At 44.3% G+C, this 23,202-nt stretch overlaps 1 protein-coding gene across 2 annotated transcripts in view; it reads right to left on the reverse strand.

The window, feature by feature from the left end:
- Positions 1-22,275, reverse strand: part of LOC125466244 (KAT8 regulatory NSL complex subunit 1-like) — a 252,498-nt gene extending 230,223 nt beyond the window's left edge. Inside the window, exon 1 of one of the 2 annotated variants that reach the window (XM_059638630.1) lies at positions 21,841-22,275. The gene's annotated coding sequence lies outside the window, so the exon portion shown is untranslated. Of the gene's footprint in view, positions 1-21,811 lie in introns of both variants that reach the window. The other variant, XM_059638628.1, reaches the window with a different exon arrangement.
- Positions 22,276-23,202: the final 927 nt, after the last annotated feature.

The raw sequence follows: 23,202 nt of genomic DNA on the forward strand, positions 1-23,202 counted from the left end.
CAAAATTAAAAAAACAGGTCTTCAAGGGTCATAATCTCTGGACTGCTGCCCTAGTCACGTGCAAATTGGCATGGGAGGCAAGGATCAGGGAAGTAAACACGTGGCTAAAAGAGTGGTATGGGATAGAGAGTTTCCTTTTCATGGGGCACTGGCTTCAGTTCTGGGACAGGAGGGATCGATGCCGCTGGGATGGACTCCACCTGAACAGGGCGGGTCTGTGTTCTGGCAAAAATGGTAAATTGGGTGGTTAGGAGGACTTTAAACTAGTAAGTAGGGGGAAGGAAGAAGTGAGCGTAGATGGAGAATTACAATTAATGCAAGGCAAAGCAGCAAGTTAGCAGGTGACGAGGAAGCTTCAACTCCATTGAAAATCAGGCAAAAAGTTAAAGGGAAGGAGAATTCAAGAGCTGTTAATAATTGAGGTAACAGCACCCAAAAAGAAGGCGCAAAAACTGGCAATAAGGTCACTTTATCTGAATGCTTAGGGCATTCAAAACAAGGTGGATGAGTTGACGGTGCAAATCATGGCAAATGGGGATGATTTAGTGGCCATTACAAAGACATGGTTACAGGATGGTCATGGCTGGGAGTTAAGTATCCAGGGGTATCAAACTGTTCGGAAAGACAGGCAGGAAGGTAAGGGAGGTGGTGTTGCTCTGATTTTTAAGGTTGATATCAGGGTGGTAGTGAGAGATGATATAGGTTCTATTGAACAAAACATTGAATCCATTTGGGCAGAAATTAGAAATAGCAGGGAGAAGAAGTCACTGATAGTTGTGGCCTATAGGCCACCAAATAATGACATCCTGGTGGGGCGGGCAATAAACCTAGAAATAGCTGATGCATGTAAAACTGGTACAGCAATTATCATGGGGGATTTTAATCTACATATCGATTGGTCAAACCAGGTTAGTCATGGCAGCCTTGAGGAGGGGTTCACAGAATGCATCCGCAATAATTTCCTTGAACAATATGAAATGGAACCTACGAGGGAGCAAGCTATCTGAGGTCCAGTCCTGTGTAATGAGACAGGAATAATTAATGATCTCACAGTTAGGGAGCCTCTCGGAAGAAGTGATCACAGTACGATCGAATTTAAGATACAGATGGAGCGTGAGAAGTTTAAATCCAGCACCTATGTCCTGTGCTTAAACAAAAAAGACTATGAAGGAATGAGGAAGGAGTTAGCTAAGGTAGAATAGGAGCAAAAACTTTATGGTGGATCAATTGAGGAACAGTGGAGGGCTTTTAAAACAATTTTCCACAGTGCTCAGCAGAAGTATTTTCCAGTGATAAGGAAGAACTGTAGGAAAAGAGAGAGCTGGCCATGATGTCTAAGGAAATAAAGGAAAGTATCAGATTGAATAAAAAACGCATACAAAAAAGCAAAGAGTAGTGGGAAATTAGTCGACTGGGATCTTTAAAGGCCAACAGAAAGCCACAAAAAAAACTTATAAAGAAAAGAATGATAGATTATGAGAGTAAACTAGCTCAGAATATAAAAGCAGACAGCAAAAGTTTCTATAAATATGTAAATCGTAAAAGAGTGGTGAAGGTAAATGTTGGTCCTTTAGAGGATGAGAAGGCCAATTTAATAACTGGGAATGAGGAAATAGCCGAGACATTAAACAGTTATTACGTGTTGGTCTTCACAGTGGAAGACACAAATAACATGCCAAAAACTAATAGCAAGAAGGTTATAGCAGGTGAAGACCTAGAAAATATCATTATCACAAAGGTGGCAGTGCTGGGCAAGCTAATGGGGATAAAGGTAGACAAGTCTCCTGGCCATGACAAAATGCATCCCAGGGTACTGAAAGAGGTGATGGGGGAAATAGCAAATGCACTAGCAATTATTTACCAAAATTCACTGGACTCTGGGGTGGTTCCCGTAGATTGGAAAACAGCCAATGTGCCGCCACTGTTGAAAAAAGGAAGTAGACAAAAAGCAGGTAACTATAGGCCAAGTTAGCTTAACTTCAGTAGTGAGGAAAATGCTTGAATCTGTCATTAAGGAAGAAACTGCAAGACATCTGGATATATATGGTCCCAATGGGAACACCCAGCATGGGTTCAAAAAGGGTAGGTCATGTTTACCTAATTTGGTGGAATTCTTTGAAGACATTACTTGCATCGTGGATAATGGGGACCCTGTGAATGCGGTGTATCTGGATTTCCAGAAGGCATTCGACAAGGTGCCACACCCAAGGCTGCTACATAAGATAAAGTTGCACGGTACTACAGGTAAAGTAGTGGCATGGAGAGAGGATTGGTTGACCAATAGAAAGCAAAGAGTAGGGGTAAATGGGTGTTTTTCTGGTTGACGGTCAGTGGCTACTGGTGTGCCTCAGGGATCAGTGTTGAGACCTCAATTGTTTACAATTTACACAGATGATTTGGAGTTGGGGACTAAGTGTGGTGTGCCAAAATTTGCAGATGACACTAAGGTGAGTGGTAGAACAAAGTGTACAGAAGACACTGAAGGTCTGGAGAGGGATATAGATAGTTTAAGTGAATGGGCAAAGGTCTGCCAGATGGAGTACCATGTTGATAAGTGTGATGTCATCCATTTCGGACGGAATAACAGCAAAACGGACTGTTTTAAACGGTAAAAAACTGCAGCACGCTTCTGTGCAGAGGGACTTGGGTGTCCTTGTGCTTGAATTGCTGAAGGTGGGATTGCAGGTGCAGCAGGTGATTAAAAAGGCAAATAGAATTTTGACTGCTATTGTTTGAGGGTTAAAAACCACTGAGCCACAGTGCCATCCCTTCTTATGAGGAGAGGCTGAGTAGACTGGGCTTATACTCATTGGAATTCAGAAGAATGAGGGGAGATCTTATAGAAACATGTAAAATTATGAAGGGAATAGATAAAGTGGAGGCAGGGAGGTTGTTTCTGCTAGCAGGTGAAACTAGGATTAGGGGGCACAGCCTCAAAATAAAGGGAAGCAGATGTAGGGTGGAGGTCAGGAGGAACTTCTTCACCCAAAGGGTTTGAATCTGTGGAATTCCCTGCCCAGTGAAGAATTTGAAGCTACCTCGCTGAATGTTTTTAAGGCAAGGCCAGATAAATTGTTGAACAGTAAAGGAATTAAGGGTTATGGTGAGTGGGCGGGTAAGTGGAGTTGAGTCTCAAAGATCTAGCCATGATCTTACTAAATGGGGAGGCAGGCTTAAGGGGCCAGATGGCCTACTCCTGCTCCTAGTTCTTATGTTCTTATTGTTACTAGTTATTAAAAAGTAAGGGGAGGTACAGGCTGTTTGGATGAAAGGAAGGTGGAAGGTTTTCACACCTGGAAACAACTGTGGTTATTTTTAAAGTGATTAGGCAATATTGAAATGGTCATTGCATAAATAATTTAAAGCATAACTGTTTACACACCATGTTTCTAAAATACAAAGATGTGGGTTCTCAATTATGGCTAATCAGCATTCCTACCTGGATATAAAGGTGCATGGGATTCATGATATCATGCAGATAGGCCTTGAGATATCCCAAAAAAATCAGAGGAAGAGAAACCTGCCAGGTTCCTACAGATGTGGGCACTGAGAAGCTGAGTGTCTCTGTGGTTCACCATACAGCAATGTGAAGACAACTTGTGATTGAATTGAAAAAAGAGCAAATTGGAAGGACTTGAAGCAAGGCTGGAAGATTTGCCTAACTTGTGTGACAGGGAGACTTGCCAAGCACAGCCCTCACCGTGAAAGACAATTCTGAGGTCAAAATTTACCAGGCTGCGAAAATACTGAAGTTAATCTTTAGGAGCTAAGAATAATTTGGGACTTGTTCCAAGAAGTTTGAACAACTTCTTAAAAGACCATTTAACTTTTTCCGGTCAATTGTGCTTTCAGTATTGCTTTAAATTAATGGGAAAATTTTGTTATTCACTCAAGGACAGATTACCTGCAAAAAGTCTATCTATTCCTATGTGCTTTTTAGTTTGGTTGCCACAGTAAGAGCCTTCAAATGGAACCACAATGCGTCAACCTTTTACTTATCCATTGCAAGTTCAAATGTCTCTTTTCAAGTTTCCAGTCATAATTGGGATCCTGAAAATATTGTACATATACGATACAAACTGTACAAATATCATCTTCTTCCCCTCAGTTGAGGGAACTGTAATCTGGGGTCTTGGACTGATGGCAAAAGAGAAGAGGTTTAGAAGGGAAAATTTCAGCACCTGGAGTGAAGAGGATGTGAAACCTGCTCCCTGAGTAGAAGAGACCCATTGTTAATCTTTAAAATATACTTGAATGTGCTTTAAAAGTAACATAACCGACAGAGCAATGAATCATATACTAGGAAGTGGATTAGTTTGGACAGCTACCTGTTGGTTAGTGCTGGCCATAATGGGTCAAATGGCCTTTTTCCCGAATACAAATTTGTACGATTCTATGAATGATGTACGTGGTCTCCTGATGGTCATGTGAGAATTTCCTTGCGTCTGGGTGCTGGGGCATGTGATAACATGATAGCAGCAAAATATGGATGAGCAATTTTCATATTCCATTATCTGATTTTAACACTTGAGACCTTATGACTGCGAACAAGACAATGAGAAGCCCTTGGACCTTGGGAATGTGAGGTGGTCTCTCCCTCTCTCTCTTTTTTTCTCTAACAAAATACTTGAAGCTAAAGTTTGCCAATGAAATTGCTGGAGAAACTCAACAGGTCTGGCAGCATCTGTGGAGAGAAAACAGCTTGCAATTTGAGTCCAGTGACCCTTCTTCAGAGTCCATCAGTCGTGGAAAAAAAACCAGTTGCTGTCACCAGTTATTTCTAAAACAATACCTTACAACAAGTCAAAGAGTTCATAATTTGTGTATCAGTCACTCTATGTCTCCTGCAAAGAAATGGAAGAACCTGAAGGAAAATATTAAATAACTGAAAGATGTAGGAAACAAATCCCATTGAATCTTGAGGACTGGTGCTATCAAACTGTTTTCTCCTTCACCCGTAACATTTTTATTTTTGTCAGTCTGTGGCAGAGAGGTTTATGTAGATATTCATATTATTTACCTGTGGCTAGAATCTATTCATTTGTAACACACAGTAGCTCTTGTTAAGTACAGAAACCTGGTCTGTTTTCTGTTAGCCTGAGTCTCAAAGACAGGTACACTGGGGACTGCGTATTTTGATAATTTTATATTTTTAAAACTTGTGATAACTCTGGAAATAGCAGGGCTTGATTTCCACAGGATATCCCAGTGAAGCATAACAGTATTTAAAATTGAGGCCATGGTAAATTCCTCAAGGAACTCAAAAATTCAATACTCTTTCCAATCCAAATGCATGCAGAAGAAGTGAGGATATCAGGGATAGACTGGGCCTGTGCAACCATACTGGCTGGTTTCTATCTGTTTACACAGACTTATAAATTCTGGAAAGTTGGGGTATAGAATTATCACCGAAGAGAGAGAATTAAGGCCAAGGTCAATAACCCTCAGACAACCTTGATAGAAAAGGGAGGCCAGGTAGAGAAAATAGAAACAGTTCCCAGTTGTTAAAAGAATGGAGCCAAATAAGAAACTGTTGGCATTCTCCATGCACAGAACAAAAGACTTAGTTCACAAATTGCCACAGTCTAGCGCTGATTCCACAACATTCTCACCCTCTTCCAATGGTCTTCAAGCACCAAACAGAATAACCTCCACAGTACACAACTGCCTATCTATCCAAAAGAAGTTACCATCACACAACCACTTGCTCACATGGTCTATTTCAGACACAGATTTGAGCTTTTACTCCACAATTCTCCTTCCACCCAAATCACCCCTGCTCCCACCTTCACATTGATAGGAGGGGTATGTGCAGCAGTGTGAAGAGGATTAGGAGAAGTGTGCAGTGAATCAACATCACTGTAAAGTGGAGCGGGGGAATTAGTATAAAGCACTGTGCAAGGAAAGTGGTGAACTCACTATAAAGTGTGGTAATAAGTACTCCAGTATAACCTGTCGAGTGCTGAACTCTGAAACAGTGCTGGCAGGTTGTGAGGTAATGCTGTGGGGCAAATCTTTAAATAGCTCTAAATTATTAAGTAAGTGTGGTCAGGTGGTCTGCTCATTATTGAAACAGGTGGAATTAGACTCAAATCCATAAACAGGATCTGGAACTGAAAGCTTGTTTCAGGAATAGGGACCATGACAGCTAATACTGAGTGCATAGAACATAGAACATAGAACAATACAGCGCAGAGCAGGCCCTTCGGCCCTCAATGTTGTGCCTGTGAACTAATCTAAGCCCATCCCCCTACACTATCCCATCATCATCCATATGCTTATCCAAGGACTGTTTAAATGCCCCTAATGTGGCTGATTTCACCACATTGGCAGGCAGGGCATTCCACGCCCTTACCACTCTCTGAGTAAAGAACCTGCTTCTGACATCTGTCTTGAATCTATCACCCTTTAATTTGTAGCTATGCCCCTTCGTACAAGCCGACGTCATCATCCTCGGAAAAAGACTCTCACTGTCCACCGTATCTAATCCTCTGATCATCTTGTATCTCTCTACTAAATCCCCTCTTAGCCTTCTTCTCTCCAATGAGAACAAACCCAAGTCCCTCAGTCTCCTCATAAGACCTGCGCTCCAGACCATGCAACATCCTGGTAAATCTCCTCTTCACCTTTTCCAATGCTTCCACATCCTTCCTGTAATGGCATGGCCAGAACTGAACACGATATTCCAAGTAAGGCCGCACTAGTGTTTTGTACAGTTGCAGCATGACATCACGGCTCTGGAACTCAACCCCTCTACCAATAAAACCAAACACACCGCAAGCCTTCTTAACAGCACTATCAACCTGGGTGGCAACTTTCAGGGGTCTATGTACATGGACACTAAGATCCCTCTGCACATCTACACTGCCAAGAATCTTTCCATTGACCTGGTATTCTGCCTTCCTATTATTCTTTCCAAAGTGAATCGCCACCCATTTATCTGCATTGAACTCCATTTGCCACCTTTCAGACCAATTCTGCAGTTTATCCAAGTCTCCCTGCAACCCGCAACATTCTTCCACACTGTCCACCACTCCACCGACTTTAGTGTCATCTGCAAACTTACTAACCCATCCACCTATGCCTGCGTCCAAGTCATTTATAAAAATGGCAAATAGCAGTGGTCCAAAACAGATCCTTGAGGCACACCACCAGAACCCAGACTCCAGGATGAATATTTTCCATCAACTACGGGGCGGCACAGTGGCTCCGTGGTTAGCACTGCAGCCTCACAGCACCAGGGACCCGGGTTCAATTCCAGCCTCGGGTGACTGTCTGTGTGCAGTTTGCATATTCTCCCTGTGTCTGCGTGGGTTTCCTCCGGGTGCTCCGGTTTCCTCCCACAGTACAAGATGTGTGGGTTAGGTGGATTGGCCATGCTAAATCGACCGTACTGTTCAGAGGTGTGAGGGCCATCGGGGGATGGGTTTCGGTGGGATGCTTCAAGGGGTGGTGTGGACTTGTTGGGCTGAAGGGCCTTTTTCCACACCGTAGGGAATATAATCTAATCGAATCACCACTTGTAGCCTTCTTACACAAAGCCAGTTTCTAATCCAAACTGATAAAACTCCCTCAATCCCATGCCTCTATATTTTCTCCAACAGCCTACCATGTGGAACCTTATCAAAAGCTTTACTGAAGTCCATGTACACCACGTCAGCTGTCCTACCCTCATCCACATGCTTGGTTACCTTCTCAAAAAACCTCAATAAGGTTTGTGAGATATGACCTGCTCTTGAAAAATCCATGTTGACTATCTCCAATCAAATTGTTGCTTCTGAGATGATTATAAATCCTATCTCTTATAATCCTTTCCAAAACCTTTCCTACAACAGACGTAAGGCTCACTGGTCTATAACTACCTGGGTCATCTCTACTGCCCTTCTTGAACAAGGGCACAACATTTGCAATCCTCCAGTCTTCTGGTACTAAACCTGTAGACAATGACGGCTCAAAGATCAGGGCCAAAGGCTCCACCATCTCCTCCCTAGCTTCCCACAGAATCCTTGTAAAAATCCCATCCGGCCCAGGGGATTTATCTACCTTCACACCTTCTAGAATTGATAACACCTCCTGCTTACTAACCTCAATCCTTTCAATTCTAATAACCCGTAACTCAGTCTTCTCCTCTACAATACTCTCCTTTTCCTGAGTGAAGGCAGAAGAGACACATTCGTTTAGCACCTCTCCAATCTCCACAGGGGCCACACACAACTTCCCACTTCTGTCTTTGACTGGCCCTATTCTTACCCTAGTCATCCTCTTATTCCTCACATACCTATAGAAAGCTTTAGGGTTCTCCTTTATTCTACCTGCTAATGTCTGCTCATGTCCCCTCCATGCTCTTCTTAACTCTCTCTTTAAATCCTTCCTAGGTAATCTGTAACTCTCCATCACCTCATCTGGACCATCTCATCTCATTGTCACATAAGCCTCGCCCTTCCCCTTAAAAAGAGATACAATTTTTTTAGTAAACCACAGTTCCCTTACCTTATCACTCTCTCCCTGCCTGACAGGGACATACCTATCAAAGACACGCAATATCTGTTCCTTAAACCAGCTCCAAATTTTGACTGACACCTTATAGATACCTTCCCTTCAATCATCAGTTGAATATCACAACAAGTAGATAAATTCAAGCAAAAACCACACACACACAGATAGCTCAGTTTCGTAGAGTCACTCATCACAGTTGCTCAGCTGGCATGAAGCAGATTGAGTGACTGGGTGTCAAAAGAGGCAAATATCCACTTCCTGAACCTATACATCTAATTACATCTCAAACATTATCATATGAACATTCATACAATCATATAAATTAGGAATAACATAGGAACATAGATGACAGGAGCAGGAGGCCATTCTGCCCTTTGAGTCTGCACTGCCATTCATTACCTGCAGTCAGAAACAATCTTTGTTGACACACATCCTTCAGGAATGAAGTCTCCATTGTTCTTCTCAAGGCCTACATAGGAAACCAGACCCACAACTATATTTTGAAATTGCCTCTCAAGCCACTCTGTTCAAGGGCAATTAGTAATGGATAACAAATGCTGCCCATATTTCATGAAATAATAAATGATTTCTAAGGAGCTTCATGAAAGTTCCAGCCATAACTGGGAAAGATAGAAAGACCTTCGTGCAGCTGACATCAAATTTGGCTGTTCAGCTGTTGGTCTATGATAACAGGGGTCCTCTCAGGCTAGGAGCTAACACAATGAGTTAGACTCCGTGGAAATATATGTTTATTGTTAACGGTGTAGGATAAAAGACCTAGGTTCATACCAACTAAAGCTGCCACAGATACTTTTTATGGGTTTGCTGTCCAGTGGATTGAAATTTCAACACTATAATCTTGAAACCATGACTAAACAATCTGAGGCAATAAACAAAGATGGACCTCATGATGGCCCTGTCACACACAATTTCCAACAGAATGGTGTCTCCGACAAATCACACTGCAGGGATACACATGCAAGCCTGCAAATTATTGCTGACTCTCAGGTACTCTAAACTGATCAGCTGTTGCCTTCTTCGCAGTGCCATAAACTCTAGATTACGCCACTGAGTCAACGTATAGTACGGCAAAAGATGCTATTCCAAATCAGCACCAGACTGAAAACAAAAGGCAGAAGACTAAATCCAAGGGCTGTTTGCAACAACTTCATACTCTTCAAGATTTCATGACTTTTATACTAATCATTTTCCTTTCCTACTCACAGGTCTTGATGTGGCACGGTGTGGAAAAGACTTCCAGTGGGGTCCAGGAATCAGTCTCTGTCACTGTCCAGCCACATAAGGAGCAAGTGAGTATCTAGCTGGCTTGTATCGCCCCAGTTCAAATTCATGTTGATATATTCAAGGTGTCGAGAATATGGGACTTTTTCTCCTTTCCTGATAAATTACAGACTCATGCTGGAAATGACTCACATTCTTGGACCTCATTTGACCTGAGTGCACCATCAAGCTGTTGGTCCACATTTGATCTTCTGGCCTTGTCCAAAATGTGTGATTTCCAGCAGCATTGATTGAGTCAAGTGTTCTGAGACATTCTGCCTTTCAATGCAGCAATGTCACTGGAACAAACCAAAAACAGGCAGCTGAGCACACATCAAAAGTCCAAGCACAATAGCCTATTCAGTCCCTTTAATCTACTGTATGATTTAATAAGGTTATAGCTAATCTTCACACTCAAATACACTTTGCTGTCCAATCTCCATTCGCACTGATCAAGCATGAACAAAGCACTCAGGTACACTGAGGCAGAGAATTTTCAAGATTCAGAACCCTCAGCACATGTATTTTTCATACCAGTCCTAAATGGCTTTATCCTGAGATTATAAACAGTTCTGAGGAAGGGTCACTGGACCTGAAATGTTAACTCTGATTTGTCTCCACAAAGGCTGCCAAACGTGCTGGATATTTCCAGCAATTTCTGTTTTTGTTTGCGACCCTAAGTTCATAGTACAGATGACACAAACTGTTCTCACAGGAAAGTCCTGTCATCCAAGGAAACAACCTACTGAGGTTCTCTTTTACTGCCTTGAAGACAAATATATCATTCCTGAGGTATGGGGAACAAAACTATAGACTGGTCTCAACAGGTGGCTCAGTGGTTGATACTGCTGCGTCACTGTGCTACGGATCTGGGTTTGATTCCCCCTCGGGCAATTGTCTGCGTGGCATTTGCACACTCTCGCCCTGTCTGCATGGGTTTTGTCCGGGTGCTCTGGTTTCCTCCCACAGTCCAAAGATGTGCAGACTAGGTGGATTGGCCATAGTGTTCAGGTATGTGTAGATTAAGTGGGTTTGGGAATGGATCTAGTTGGGATGCTCTGAGGGTCAGTGTGGACTTTTTGGGCCAAAGGGCCTGTTTCCACACTGTAGATATTCTATGGAACAAAGCTCTGTACAATTCTAATTACTTTTCCTTACTCTTGTGTTCTAAACTTGTTCCAATAAATAACACATAGATAGCAAGAGCTACAGATGCTGGAGTCAGAGACAACGCAGTGTGGAGCTGGAGGAACGCAGTATTGGAGGAGCAGGAAATTTTGACATTTGGTTCGACCTGAAATGTCAATTTTCCTGCTCCTCTGCTGCTGCCCAGCCTGCTGTGTTCCTACAGCTCCACACTGTTTTGTCTCCAATAAATAACATACCAAATGCCTTCCAAATAATTTACCATACCAGTATGCTAACTTTACGTTTTGTGTGCAAGTTTAACCAGATCCCTCGGAAAACTACATTTAAGTTTCATGGCCGATTTTTTTCTTTGACCTTCCTCACAAAATTACCCTAATTTTCCCATCCACGACTTTTATGTCATTCACATCTATCTACGTCCTTTTGCAAACCCTTAAAAACTCTGATAAAGTTTTGTATCATCAGAAAACTTCAATGTAAAGGTCCCTGCATCTAATCATTCATAGATTCTAACAGTTGAGACCCCAGATCACAAGTCACAATCTGCCAACTGAAAAATGACCCAGTTATTCCAAATTTCCAGTTTATACTGTTTGCTCAATCAGATTTCCAAGCCCCTTGAATCTTTATCAACTTTGCACTACCTTATCAACTTTATCAAATGGATTCTGAAAATCCAAGTATTTTATCACTATGATCCACTGTACTAGTTACATGTTCTGCTCAAATAACCCAAATCGATCTGTCAAACATGATTTTCCTTTCATCAAACAATTGTTACTCGGCTCAATCAGTGATTCTTTAACTGTCTGTCACCAGTCCCTTAACAACAGATTCCAAAATTTTCCCAGAGTGCAGAGTGCACTGTTATAGAGTGGCATAGCAGGACCATGCCGGACCCATAACCTAGAGGTTGATGGATCAAAACAGTCTTCTGCTATTTGCATATTCACACAGCTGCTGCAATGCCAGCAACTGTCAATCTGTTCTATACCCGGCAGAAACCAGGACCACCTAGGACACACAATCAGGCCTGACTGCCAATTATGGAATCGCGACCACAACAACAGACAGCTCAGAGATAGTAGGAACTGCAAATGCTGGAAAATCTGAGACATCAAGGTGTATCAAGGCTCGAAACGTCAGTTTTCCGGCTCCCCTGATGCTGCTTGGCCTGCTGTGTTCCTCCAGCTTTACACAGTGTTATAACAGACAGATCAGACTTTAAAAAGTCCCAACCCAAACGCTGACTGGAGACACGACTCTGTGGCCATACCTAATGACGTGGAGACCCTACTTCATGGTCCAACTAGACCCAGAACAAGACACTCTGGAGTGCCTGAGGCCTCGACCAGTGTCCAGGATCCCACCAGATGCACCCACATATCTCCTAGAACAGGAGACTACCTACACCGACTCACAGGCCTGAACAGAAGCCGTCACTTACCCAGGAAATGTGGGAGACGCGCTGGCCTACAGGTGAGACTAAAACAACGCTGTTTCAAATACCCACATCTCCAGCATATGGATAAGCTATTGAAAACAAGCTGGACAAACTTAAAGCTACACTCACCTATCAAAGAGAGGCTACTGTATGCTGTTTTACAGAGATATTGCTCACTCCTGCTACACCTGACTGTGCCTTACAACCTGGGGTTTTCGCAGTTCACCAAATGGACCATGCAGCATCCTCAGGCAATGCAAGGGATAGAGTGGTCTGCCTCCAAATTGACACCTCTTGGTGCTCGGATGTGATGACCCTGGCGAGCTACTGCTCCCTAGACCTAGAATATTTAATGTTGAAGTGCCATTCCTACTACCTGCTGTGGAAGTTGGTTTCTGGTATCTTGACAACAGTTTGCATCCCACCCCATGCTGCAGTAAATAGTGCGCTTGATGAAACATACACCACAACAAATAGCCTTGAGAAAGAGTATTTTGAAGGCTTGTTTAGCCAGTGACTTCAACTCGCATACTACCAAGATACCATCAACACATCTCCTGTCTCACCTGAGGCCCAAATACCCATGAGTATTGCTACACAACCATGAAAGACATCTACCGCTACATCCCTCATCCACATTTTGGAAAATCTGACTGTAAGGCTGCACTCCTTCTCCCAGCTTACAAGTAGAAATTGAAGCATGAGGGTACACACAGTCATAAAGTGCTGGTCGGAGAACACAGATGATCTCTCACATGACTGCTTGGAGTCAGGGGACTGGTCAAGAACTCAGCAGCCAACCTAAATGAGTACGCCACTACCATCACAGATTTCATCAGTAAGTGTGTAAAAGACTGCATGCCAAAGAAGTTATTCTAAGTGTTCCCAACCAGAAACCAAGGATGAATTGGGAGATTTACTCCCTATCGAAGTCCAGGTTTGAGGTGTTCAAGTCAATACAGGACCAATACAGGAAATCTAGGAATGACCTTTGCAAAGCCATAAGGGATGCCAAGAGAAAATATCAGAGTCGAGTCTCAGAATTTCCACATGAACACACATCAATTGCGGCAAGGCTTACACAATAGAATGGGCTACAAAGCAAATTCAAGTGGAATCGCTGACAATGCATTCCACCCCAATGAGCTCAATGTATGCTATGCTCATTTTGAACAGAAAGTCAGTGAAATGGTGTCACCTGCCCCATAAGCCTCGGGTTGCACATGTATCCACAGTCACCACCACAGACGTCTGAGCGGCCTTTTTTAGGGTGAACCCATGAAAAGCAATTGTCCTAGATGGTACCTCCGGCCATGTACTCAGATCCTGCACAGACCAGCTGGTGGTAGGATTCACAGACGTCTTCAACCTCTCCTTACTCTCAGCTGAAGTTCTCACCTGCCTCAAAAGGGCCACTACCATCCTGATAACAAAGAAAAATCAGGCAGTGTGCCTTAACAACTACCACCCATTGCTCCAGAATCCATCTTGATGAAGTGCTTCGAGAGGTTAATAATAGCACACATCAACTCCAGCTCCTGGACTGCCTTGATCCGCTACACCTACCGTTGCAACAGGTCCTTGGCAGACGCCATCCTGCTGGTTCCACACTCATTCATAGACCATCTGAATAACAAGGATACATACATCAGGCTCCCATTTATTGAATTTAGCTCCACCTTCAACACTATTAATCCCAGCAAACTCATCTCCAAACTCCGAGAGGTAGGACTCTGCTTCCTCCTCTACAACTGGATCCTCAACTTCCTGACCAACAGACCATAATCAGTCAGGAGGCGATAACACCTCCTCCATGCTAATCTTCAACACTAGCGACCCGCAAGGCTACATACTCAATATCCCATTATTTTACTCCCTATACACTCATGACTATGTGGCCAAAATCAGCTGTAACTCCATTTACAAGTTTATTGATGACACCACCATAATGAGTCAGATTTTAAACAATGATGAGACAGAGTACAGCAAAGAAATAGAGAGCTTAGTGGCATCATGTAAAGACAATAAGCTCTCCCTCAATGTCAGAAAAATGAAGAAATGTCATTGGCTTCAGTGAGCATCACTGGTGTTGTGGTGGAGATGGTCAAGAGCTTCAGGGTCCTTGGAGTAAATTTTACCAATAATCTGTCCTGGTTCATCCACATCAATGCTACAGTCAAGAAGACATACCAACACCTCCACTTCCTCAGAAGGCTAAAGAAATTCGGCATGTCCACAATGACTCTTACCAGGTTTTGTAGATGAATCATGGAAAGCATCCAATCTGGATGCATCAAGCTTTGTATGGCAATTGCTCTGATCAAGCCAACAAGAAATTACAGAGTGATGTGAGCCTAGCCCAGTCCATCATGAAAACTAGCCTTCCATCCATTGACTCCATGTATGCGGCCTCAGGAAGGCAGCCAACATAATCAAAAATCCATCCCAACAGAGTTATACTCTCTTCCACCCTTTTCCATTGGGCAGAAGATACAAAGGTTTGAAAATACGTAAAAACAGATTCAAGAACAGCTTCTACCTTGCTATTGTCAGAGATTTGAATGAACCTTCATAGAATCCTGACAGTTTGGAAACAGGCCCTTCAGCTGAACAAGTCCATACCAATCCTCAGAGCATCCCACCCAGACCCATCGCCCCACCTAACTTACAGATCCCTGAATATTGCAGGCAATTTAGCATGGCCAATCCACCGAGAGTGCGCATCTTTGGACTGTGGGAGGAAACCCACACAGACACAGGGAGAATGTGCAAACTCTACTTCGATCATCGCCCGAGGCTGGAATTGAATCCAGGTCCCTGCAGCTGTAAGGCAACAGCGCTAACTATTGAGCCACTGTGCTGCCATTTTTCATCAAGAACAGAATATATCAGAGTTGATCTTTTTCTGTACCTTCTCTGTAGCTGTATCTCCATATTCTGCATCCTGTTCTGTTACCGTGATGTACTTATGTAAGCTTTGATTTGCCTCAATAGCAGATAAAACAGCACTTCTCACTGTATCTTGGTACATGTGACAATGATAAATCAAATAAAATCAATGGTACCAAATTAACTTTCCCATGTACACAAATATATGAATTCAAAGGAGCAGGCCCACATTCACCCTCTTGCTTGGCAATAATCTATCTACTTCTGCTTTTAAAAATTTCAAAGATTTTTTCCACCTCCTTTGAGAAACAGAGTTCTAAAATTTCACATCTGTCTGAGAGAATATTTCTCCTCGTTTGTCTTAAAAGGATGACCTTTTCTTTAAAATAGTGGCTAGATTCTCCCGCGTTAAACTTTCTTTTCACAGGCACCCTGTCAAGCTACCTCAAAATCTTTTGTGTTTCATTCCAGCAGTTTCTTCCTCTTCTAAAGTCCAGATAAATCATGCCTACCCTGTCCAATCTTTCTCAAAGAACAACCTGCCCATTTCCATTCTCTTGACTGTTTCTAATGTACTGAAATCCTTCCTTCATCAGGGCAGCACGGATGCTCTGTGGTTAGCACTGCTGCCTCACAACACCAGAGACTTGGGTTTGATTCCACCCTCAGGTGATGTTATTGCACACCTCTGGAGCTAGTGGGACTGGAACCTGGGGTTCAGCATGGAATCCATACAGTGCAGCTGGAGGTCATTCAGCCCATCAGGTCTAAACCAATCATCTGAAGAACATCCTACACCTGCCTCCATACCCTGATAACCCTGCATTAACTACAGCTAATCTACTTAACCCGTATATCCCTTGGGCACTTCAGGGCAATTCAGCAGTCAATTCATCTCACCTGCAAACTTTCGACTGTGGGAGGAAACAAGAGCAACTGGCAGAAACACACACAGTCATGGAGAAAACACGCAAACTCCACACAAACAGACACCCAAGCTGAAATTGAACATCCAGCTGATTTCCTAATTACTTGCCGCACCTACATACTAACTTACTGTAATTTGTGCAGTAGGATGCCCAGGTCTCTGAACATTTCAGAGCTCTGCAATCCCTCATCATTAAGATAATATGCTTTTTCACTCTTCTTGTCGAAGTGGGCAATTTTACAGTTTCCCACAATACAGTCTACTTGCCAGACTGTATTACTTCCAGGAAAGCAGAAATTGATTCATTTATATCAGAGATAATAGGAACTGCAGATGCTGGAGAATCTGAGATAACAAGGTGTAGAGCTGGAAGAACACAGCAGGCCAAGCAGCTAAGATGCTGCTTGGTCTGCTGTGTGCATCCAGCTCTACACTTTGTTATCATTGACTCGTTTATGCCTACTTTTTTTGGCTAAACTAGTGAATCTTCCACCCATGCCAATATTTTATCTGCCCAAAACATTAATTTTATTTTCAACAAAAACCTTTGTTGTAGCAGCTTATCTAACACTTTTTGGACATCTAAGTAAAGTACAACTTTCCTTTTATATTGGTTAATCATGATTTTCCTTTCACAAAAACCATATTGACTCTTCCTAGTAATGATGAACCTAAGCTTCGCTTGTATGTCATTGTTTCTAAATTTTACAGATGGAAATATTGAGTGAACTGGCCTATTCTTTCCAGCTTCCTGTATCCCTTTCTAAGAAAAAAAGTTACATTTACTACCATCCAATCTAAAACTATATTGCCAAATCTAGGGAACGTAGAAAAATTAAAAAACACTCTTCAACTATTTCACCGACCACTACTTTTAAGACTCTTGGATGAAGCCCATCAGGATCTGGAGACTTGGTAGTGAAAAGATATATTTCCTGTTTTTTCTTGCCCTCCTTTCAAACAAGGTGGTGCCAGTTTTGGCACCTTCCAATGCAATGGGGTCATGCAACATTTGAAGGAATTTAGGAAAAAAAGCTAGGAAATTTTGGAACATCACAATGTTTATTATCCGTTATCACATTTGTTATCTCTGCTGCCAACTTTTTTCAGAGCTCTAGAATGTAAGACCATCAGCTTTTCATTCAGAATTTTGTCCTTGGTAATGTTGATTACTATAATGTTCATTATACTGATAACTTCATCAGGCCCATCAACATTTCGAGTATAGATGCTGAAGATAGATACAAAATAGCAGTTCAAGAGACCTGCCATTTCCGTATTCTACAGCATTATTTTTGTTTGAATCGTTCAGAGATCCATGCTTTCTTTTGTTTCTCTATTCCTTTTTACATTTTTGTAGAAGCTGTTCCCGTCCCTATTTCATGCAATCTATCTCTCCATTTCATCATCTTCAGGTTTCCTCCCAAGTCAAAAGACATGCAAGTTAGGTGGATTGGCCATGCAAAATTGCCCATTGTGTTCAGGGATGTGTAGATTAGGTGCATTAGCCATGGGAGATGCAGTATAATATGGATGGGTCTAGGTGGGATGGTCTTTGGAGGATTGGTTTGGGTTTAATGGCCTGTTCTCACACTGTAGGGATTCTATGGTAATTTGACGTTTCAGGCCTAGACCCTTTTGATGAATGGCCTAGGCCTGAAACATCAGCTTTCCTGCTCCTAAGATGTTGCTTGGATAACAATCTCTGCAACTTGTTATCTCGGATTTTTCAGCATCTGCAGTTCCTATTATCTCTCTACAGTAATTTGTTTTTGTTTCACTGTGCAAAACCTCTCAGTTAACTATGGATCTACATTTCCTATAGAGTTCTAACTTTCTAAATTGAACATATATTCAACAACATTTAAGTAACATTTAAATTAACCACCCCCCACCACTATCAATATCCTTGGGTTACCATCGAGTAAAAACTGCCTGAACTAGCTATATTGTGGCTATATGAGAAGGTCAGAGGCTAGGAATCAGTGTGTAGCTCATCTGTTGATTCTCCAAAGCCTCTCCATCATGCCAATGTCGCTCTGCCCACTGCCAACGCCGATGTCACTCCGCCCACCACCGACAACAACGTCGCTCTACCCACCACTGTCACCATGCCACCCACCGCCGACGCTGCTCTGGCCACATGCTCCACAGCCAGAAGCTCCAGAGTAGACAGGAGCATCCAGCCCTGCCGGGTCTTCACCGTCTCCACAGACCACCTCCTTACTGAGAGCAAATGGTCAATCCTCAGTAAAGTCTCACCTGTGTCCCACTCCACCTTAACATCAACGGATACCTCACGCTTGGACCTTGAACAGTTTTTCTGCCACCTCCACCTCCGCACATACTTCTTTAATCATGAGCCTAACCCTCCCTCTACTGACCCCTTCTCCACCTCCAACGCACCCCCTCCTCCTGGACACCACCCTAAGGCCTCTGACCCTCCCTTGACTTCTTCATCTCCAACTGCTGTCGAGGCATCAATCGCCTCAACCTCTCCACTGTTCTCACCCAATCCAACCTCTTCCCTACAGAACATGCAGACCTCCGCTCCAATCCCAACCCCACCATCAAACCTGCAGACAGGGGAGGCGCAGTTGTAGTACGGCACACCTCTACATTACCGAGGTCAGACGGCAGCTCTCTGACACCTCTTCCTACTGCCCCCTTGATCATGACCCCACCCCTGACCACCAAAACATCATCTCCCAAACCATCTATAATCTCATCACTTCAGGTGACCTCCCACCCACAGTCTCCAACCTCATCATTCCCCAACCTTGTATAGCGTGCTTCTATCTCCTTCTCAAAATCCACAAACCTGACTGCCCTGGTCAACCCATTGTCTCCACCTGCTCCTGACCCACCGAACTTATCTCTACGTATCTCAACTCCATTTTCTCCTCCTTGGTCCAGCAACTCCCCACCTACGTCAGTGACACCACCCACGCCCTCCACCTCCTCCAAAACTTCCAACTGCTTGGTACCCAACACCTCATCTTTACCATGGACATCCAGTCCCTATACACCTGCATTCCCTATCCAGATGGCCTAAAGGCCCTCCTCTTCTTCCTGTCCTGCAGGCCCGACCAGTCCCACTCTACTGACAGCCTCATCTGCTTAGGTGAACTCATCCTCACCCTTAACAACTTCTCTTTCAATTCCTCCCACTTCCTACAGACTAAGGGGGTGGCCATGGATTCCCACATGGGCCCAAGCTATGCCTGCCTCTTTGTAGGTTATGAGGAACAACCCCTCTTCCGTAGCTATACTGGCCCTAAACCCCATCTCTTCCTCCATTACATCAATGACTATATCGGCGCCGCCTCGTGCTCCCACGAGGAGTTCGAACAGTTCATCCATTTCACCAAAACCTTCCACCCCAACCTTACATTCATCTGGACCATCTCTGATACCTCTCTCTCCTTTCTGGGCCTTTTTGTTTCCATCTCTGGCAATCACCTGGAAACTGATACCCATTTCAAGCCCACTGACTCGCACAGCTACCTAAAATACACCTCCTCCCACCCATCTCCCTGCAAAAATGCCATCCCCTATTCCCAATTCCTTCGCCTCTGCTGCATCTGCTCCCAGGAATGAGACATTCCACTCTCGAATATCTCAGATGTCCTCGTTTTATAAGGACCACAACTTCACCTCCTCAGTGGTCAAGAACGCCCTTGACCGTGTCTCCCACATTTCCCACAACTCATCCCTCACACCCCATCCTCGCAATAACAACTAAAAAAAGAATTCCCCTCGTCCTCACGTACCACCCAACCCACGCATCATCCTCCAACGCTTCCGCCATCTGTAATCCGACCCCACCACCAAAGACATTTTCCCTCCCCACGCTTATCTGCTTTCTGGAGGGACCACTCTCTCCGTGACTCCTTATCCACTCCACACTCCCCTCCAGCCCCATCACACCCGGCACTTTTCCCTGCAACTGCAGGAAGTGCTGCACCTGCCCCTACACGTCGCCCCTCAGCCCCATCCCAGGCCCGAGAAGACCTTCCACATCAAGCAGATGTTCACCTGCACATCTGCTAATGTGGTATGCTGTATCTGCTGTGCCTGATGTGGCCTCCTCTACATTGGGAAAACCAAACGGAGGCTTGGGAACTGCTTTGCGGGACATCTACACTCAGTTTGCACTCACCAACTGCACCTCCCAGTCATGATCCAATTCAACTCACCCTCCCAATCTTTTGACGACATGTCCTTCCTGGACCTCCTGCAGTGCCACAATGATGCCACCCGAAGTTTGCAGGAACAGCACCTCATATTTTGCTTGGGAACCCTGTAGCCCAGAGATATCAATGTGGACTTCATAAGCTTCAAAATCTCCACTCTCCCTACTGCATCCCAAAACCAGCCCAGCTTGTCCCTGCCTTCCTATCCTGTCCTTCCACCCACCTATGCCCTCTTCCCACCTCAAGACCCATACCCATCTCCTACCTACTAACCTCATCCACCCCTTGACCTGTCCGTCCTCCCTGGGCTGACCTATCCCCTCTCTAACTCCCCACCGACACTCACCTTTACTGGCTCCAACCCTGCCTCTTTGACTTGTCTGTCTCCTCTCCACCTATTTTCTCCTCTATCCATCTTCTATCTGCCTCTCCCTCTCTCCCTATTTATTTCAGAACCCCCTTTCCTGCCCCATTTCTGAAGAAGTGTTTAGGCCCGAAATGTCAGCCTTCCTGCTCCTCTGATGCTGCTTGGCCTGCTGTATTCATCCAGCTCCACAGCTTGTTATCTCTCTCTCCATCATCTACTAGGCATCTACAAGGCACAAATCGGGAATGTAATGGATTATCCCCACTTGCTTGGATGAGTGGAGCTCCAACAACAGCCATGAAGGTAACACCATCCAGGACAAAATAACCCACTTGAATGACACCGCATTCACAAACATCCATTCCCCACACCACCAACTGTGCATATTATCTACAACATTTACTACAGAAATTCACCAAATATCCTCCAATAGCACCTTCCAAACCCAATAACACTATCATCTAGAAGGGCAAAGGCAGCATAGTTGGGATCACCACCACTTGCATATTCCCCTCCAAGCCATTCACTATCCTGACTTGGAACTATATTGTCATTCCTTCAATGTCACTGGATTAAAATCCCTAAAGTTCCATCCCTTATGGCATTATATGAGTACATAAAGCAAATAGTTTGTGATAGTGCAAGAAGGCAACTCAACACCAACTTTCAAGGGCAGGTATAGCTGGGTAATAAGTGCTGGTTGGTGACAGCCAAATTCTATTAATTAAAAAGAATGAAAAATCTCCTATCTACTATAAAACACGTTAATCTAATTTCTTATCGACAAATGTTCATTCATCCCTGATATCAATGCAATTAGTTTCAGATCTGAAGATTCCAGTTTGAGACCCAAGCATGTCTGAATTTTACGTCAACTTTGAGACTCTCATTTTATGGTCCTCATCCCCACAAGAATGTTTACTGAGAGGGTCACAGATTTGCACCCACCCTGCTCCACACATACCCAAACTCAACATCTGATATTCAACAACAGTGATCCCAAACACCAGTGCCATTCGGTCACCATCACACGCTTTCAGCCATCCCGATCTTCCACTCACCTCTCCCTATCCTTGATCCTCAACCCTACCTCATTCATCATCGTGGAAGGACACATTTCTCCATCACCACATCTTCGTTTGGTCGTCTCTCTCCTCTCTATAACGTCCACACCCGTTTTCCCAAGCCTCATCCACACACATTGATTCCCCTCAGCCCCCGCCGCCGGATCGGTGAAGATCGAATGGGTGAGGAGAGGGCGAGCGCCGGCCTCACAAACTCTTGAGCTCCGAGGATGCTCCAGCACCGACAACCTCCTAAGCCGGTCCCCTGTCCCAGCTCTCATCCTGTCCCCAGTGACAGCACCAGCCGAGAGCTGGGGGAGGAACCCGATCACAGAAATGCAGCCGAGGAAAGAAAGGGTGAAGGTCTGCGGTAGGAGTCGGGGCCCAAAGTGAGGCCAAGACAAGGCCAAACTGCCTCTACGGCCCGGGGCGCGCTTCCGAAGATCGAGGGCTTTCCGGAGGAGAAGGGCCTCTCCAAGGGGGCGGGGCTACATGTCCAGGAGGCGGGGCTACACAGCTAGGGTCGGACCCACAAGCCCAGGGGCGGGGCTACATGCCCGGGGCGAGACAGGATGACGTTGTTTGGGGCGGGGCTACACTGCCAGGGGCGTAGTCACAAGATCAGGGGCGGGGCTACAAGTATAATGGGGTGCTGCATGCTCAGAGGCGAGGCTACGTGGTCAAGGGCATTCGCAACGACACCGGGGCGGAACAACTTGCCCAAGGGCGAGGCCAAAAGCTCTAGGGCGGAGCTACATGTGCAGGGGCGGACCTATGGTGATATGGGTAGGGTTGCGGGCCCAGGGACTTTCTCCAGCCTCTGCTGTTCCCATTATTTTTTATCACTGAGCACTAAGAGACTGTTTCCGAAGAAGGGTCCCGACCAGAAAGGTCAACTTTCCTGCTCCTGTGATGCTGCCTGGCCCGCTGTGATTCACCAGCTCTACACCTTGTTACCACCGTCTCCAGAATCTGCAATTCTTGCTATCTCAACCAAGAGAATGTTCTTGTCTCTATCCAAGAGTGATGATGACCTTTTGTGAGTGTTTTTGGAAAAGCGAGGCAAATTTCTCCTTTACACAAAAGATCTCGACAAACGTGATATTCGAGCAGGCACACAACTCTCATGATCACAACTGAAGGTTTAACTATAGAGCCCTGATGGTGAACCTTAAGCCGATAGTCGGTCTTCAAGTTTGTTCCTGATTTTTCTTTTAAACTTAAAGTTCGTTTTTCCTCTTCTATTCCCCTCTGAACTTTTTGTCTATTCTTTTTCTGTGCGTAGAATCAGTATAGGTTCAGGTTAAAAGAAAACAAGGGGAAAAGAAGCCACTGGGCGGAATGGTCTATAGGCAATCTAACAGTAGCGATACGTTTGCACTGAATAA

Source organism: Stegostoma tigrinum, chromosome 31, assembly GCF_030684315.1.
Source record: "Stegostoma tigrinum isolate sSteTig4 chromosome 31, sSteTig4.hap1, whole genome shotgun sequence".
Classification (NCBI taxonomy): Eukaryota; Metazoa; Chordata; class Chondrichthyes; order Orectolobiformes; family Stegostomatidae; genus Stegostoma; species Stegostoma tigrinum.